At 41.4% G+C, this 4,255-nt stretch overlaps 1 pseudogene; it reads right to left on the reverse strand.

Annotated features, from left to right (window-relative positions):
• Positions 1–1,947: 1,947 nt before the first annotated feature.
• LOC116223061 lies at positions 1,948–3,801 on the reverse strand (annotated as a pseudogene).
• Positions 3,802–4,255: the final 454 nt, after the last annotated feature.

A 4,255-nucleotide genomic window follows, 5' to 3' on the forward strand; every position in this document is an offset into this window, starting at 1 on the left:
TAAGAACATTTTGAGTGCATTAGAACACACTTTATTTTTACCTGGGGACTGGTGCCAGACGTTTTACCTTGTTCGACTTATCTTGCACATGAAGATGCAAGGTGTGTCTGCAGAGTGAATGTCAAAGTGCTTTTCGGCTCTAGACGGCAATCATTCTCAAGACGCAAGCATGCGTGTATTTTTTCCACAGCTGGGGAGTGATTAGAGACCACAGGGCCTTTGAGCTGACAGCCTCTCAGGATGTAGAATGTTCAAAATCTAAAATTGGATATGGTTTGTCATCGCGTGTGTGTTGTTTGGAATGTTTCCGCTTCACATTTGACTCTGAGACAAAGATGATGTGTCTGCAGGCAGTCTCTGCAAGCCAGTCAAGTTTCCCAAAAGCCTGTACTCTGTGGAATCCCTAAACACCCACAGAAAAACACCCACCCACACACACACACACACACACACACACACACACACACACACACAGACCCACGTACACATACACACACACACGCACACAGACCCACGTACATAGAGAAAAACACACACACAGAGACCCCCCCCACCCACCCACTCTCACACACACACACACACACACACACACACACACACACACACACACCCACACACACACACACACACACACACACACACACACACACACACAAACACACCCAAACCCAGACATACGTACATGTACAGAGACACACACAGAGACACAACCCCCCCCCCCACACACACACACACACACACAAACCCAGACATACGTACGTACATGTACAGATACACACACACAGAGACCCCCCCCACACACACACACACGCACACACACACACACGCACAGAGACTCTAGCAGTGCAACCAGTCTCATGTAAGCCATCAGGGATACAGTGTCTACATGTGAGTTTGATGGCTTGAATGCTATAGTGCAATATGATAGAAGAGACACACACACAGAGACCCCCCCACCCACCCCCACACAAACACACACACACACACACGTACAGATACACACACACAGAGACCCCCCCCACACACACACACACACACACACCAGTGCTACCAGTCTCATGTAAGCCAGGTCTCAGTGAGACACAAAGAGTACACATCCAGGGGTATGTTACAGATACAAAATAATACTACACTTAGTTCATGTCTAGCAATATTCGGTTCTATCAGTCCCCCATATGAGCATTTCTATGCTCACTGAAGAACCACCATGCAGCAACCAATCAGAACAGGATAACATCGGCATGCGTTTCCATCAGGGGTATGTTTGTGAGTGATGCTAGTGTGGGCATGAAGTTTATGAGTGTGAAGGGGTGAGCAGCCAGTGTGGATGACTGCTGTCACTGAATGAATCTGCGCACATCACAAAGTTGTGAAGTCATATTTACATGGGCCTACACAGGTGAACACAGTTGATCACTAGAGTCAAAACATAAAGACATGAAGTAAGATACATTAAAAATGTATTTGTTTGGGGAATAGTGTTACATTTGGAATGAAAAACGAATTTTCCGTATATTATGTTTCAGCGAATGATGAACTCCAGGACAGGGAAATAATGATGCTTCCATGTTTTACTGAGCTTTAACACACAGAAATAATCACCTATTACACAGGAAGCTTTACCACTGCATAGACCATCAAGGGAGAGACAGATTAGCCAGTCTCAAACATGGAGATAGAACAGCTACAGTTGAAGAGAAATGGCCTCCTAATGTCTTGTTGATTTAGTAACAAGTTCATTTTTAAAGATTAAGCTCTGACAGGGCTTTGTAGGCAGAACATCCAAGTATAAACTCCAGGACAGGACAACAATTATGCTTCAGATTTGTATTAAGCTTCAACACTCAAATACACCACAGCCATTACAGATATAAAGACATTTCTGTGCACAAACCATCATCTTAAAAGATCTGAAAAACGCTCAAATAGTGTGACTAATGCAGAGGTAAAACAGCTGTTTTTAAGTTGAATGAAATGGCATCCTAGTCGAAATAGTAAGATTTTAAGTTCATTATACTGATTAAGGTATATTAAACTTGTGTGGTCTGTTAACTGATACGAACCACTTCAGGCTTCATTAACCCCCGGAAGATGAAAGAGAGAGAGATTTAATAATATGTGCACTTTTTCAGAATGCATCCCTTCTAACACATAGACTCTTCAACAGCTGCCTAAGCCACAGGTCTAATCTTCATAGTGATGGATTTCAGTGAATAATAGTATCCTTTGAAGTCACGCCAATTCACACTAACAGCAAAGTGGCTTGTAGGGCCCCACAAGTAAAGGCCATTGGGATTGGAGGTGTGGCATTTGTGATACCAGTACCCCTCGAAACAGATGCTGGCACAATTTCCAGAATGATTGTCTTGGTCCTTGTCAAACGTGGTGAACTTTTGCCCATTGTGGTGAGTCAAAGAGTCTCCTTCAAAGGTAAATAAATACATATGTCATACACACATGCAAAACAACATTTGTCCAAATATTCAAATCCAAATAACCAATTTGTGGCCGTTTGATGGGTAAGTTCCACTGAGAAATATAGTCCTTCATGTCAATAGAAGTTTAGAGTTGCAGGTGTTACAAAGCAACGTACTGCCTGTTGACTTCAAATTACAATACAATCTTGTTACACTGAATGAACAGATTACTTGTTGAGTAATACGAAAGATATGAATCAGAAGCACAAAGCCTATTGTCAATGGCAGAGTTCATTATTCATTTTCAGCGGTCGTGATCAAGAAATATTGGGCCTTCGAACATTGAGATGGCCAATTTAATTTGAATGGAACATTCTTCAGCATTCTCAACAGCCGTCTAATGAATATTGAATATATTTGACTTGAAATAATAGATTAATTATTTCAATTAAATATTTATTTTCTGAATAAATATCTATATATAATCTATAATAAATATCTATATATTGTCTATATTTTTTATATAATATACATTAATTTTATAGTAGAGGAATTATAATTTTAAATTCCGATATTTTGACTAAATACAGCACCATGTCACATGCAGAGGCTATCATTATGAGCATGAAATACACACCCCATCTTTAAGTTCTCATTTCCCCAACTCACCAGCGCCTCCGTTGGTGAAGCCACCGACAGTCAGCTTGTACCCCTCTATCTCAGATCCGACAGCGAAGGAGGAGTACCTGGCAAAAACCCTGTTGCCCCCAAAGTCCTCCATGTCCACTCTCAGCTCGTACTTCCTGTTGGTGGTGAGCTGGTGTAGTAACTCTAATCCTGCAGCCAGAAAAAATCTGATTCAATGAAGTAAACTAGAGTCGGCCATTGGTCTGGTTGAGTTGGTTGATGCCTAGTAAATCACTTTCAAACTAGTCACATAGGGAATATCTGAAATGCACAAAGTGCAACATACAAATCTTTACAAGCAAAACATTTCAAACACACATGATCAGTGAATACATATTTCTGCAAGGTTGAGCTACACCTTAGTCAGCCATCAGACCTTACCCAGCCAGTACTCGCTAGAGGCGTTCCCAAACCCGTCCTTCTACTGGTTCCAGGGCCTGATGAAGTTCACTGTACCATCCACTCTCCTCTGAAACACCTGCATACATATGAAACCTCAGACAGGATATGTATCTATATGTGACTCTAACAGCAGCTTAAAATGTGTCCAATATTTGGTTTGTTTGTTCCGTAATCATTCATAAAAATCACACAATCGTGCCAGATCCTGATAAATCACTGCAAGATGTACTGGTGCACCGGTGCATGCAAATGAAGACGTCAATCATAGAAGAAGTCCATCCCCTCTTATGTAATTTGGGTTTGAGACAGGTAGGGTGACTTCTCTCTCCTACACTCACCCAGCACATGTTCACTCAGGAATGTAATGCCATTTTGTCTCAAATGGATGCCTGAGGGATTTGTATTGTTTTCAAAGTGAAAAAGGAGTAAAGTTAATGTCAGCAGCAAGTTAATGTTGAGTCCCATCTCATTGCAGCACATATAAAGTTAATGTTGAGTCCCATCTCATTGCAGCACATATGAAGTTAATGTTGAGTCCCATCTCATTGCAGCACATATGAAGTTAATGTTGAGTCCCATCTCATTGCAGCACATATGAAGTTAATGATGAGTCCTGTATCATTGCAGCACATATGAAGTTAATGATGAGTCCCATCTCATGACAGCACATATGAAGTTAATGTTGAGTGCTGTATCATGGCAGCACATATGAAGTTAATGTTGAGTCCCATCTCATTGCAGCACATATG

The sequence above is a fragment of the Clupea harengus genome, chromosome 2 (assembly GCF_900700415.2).
Source record: "Clupea harengus chromosome 2, Ch_v2.0.2, whole genome shotgun sequence".
NCBI lineage: Eukaryota > Metazoa > Chordata > Actinopteri > Clupeiformes > Clupeidae > Clupea > Clupea harengus.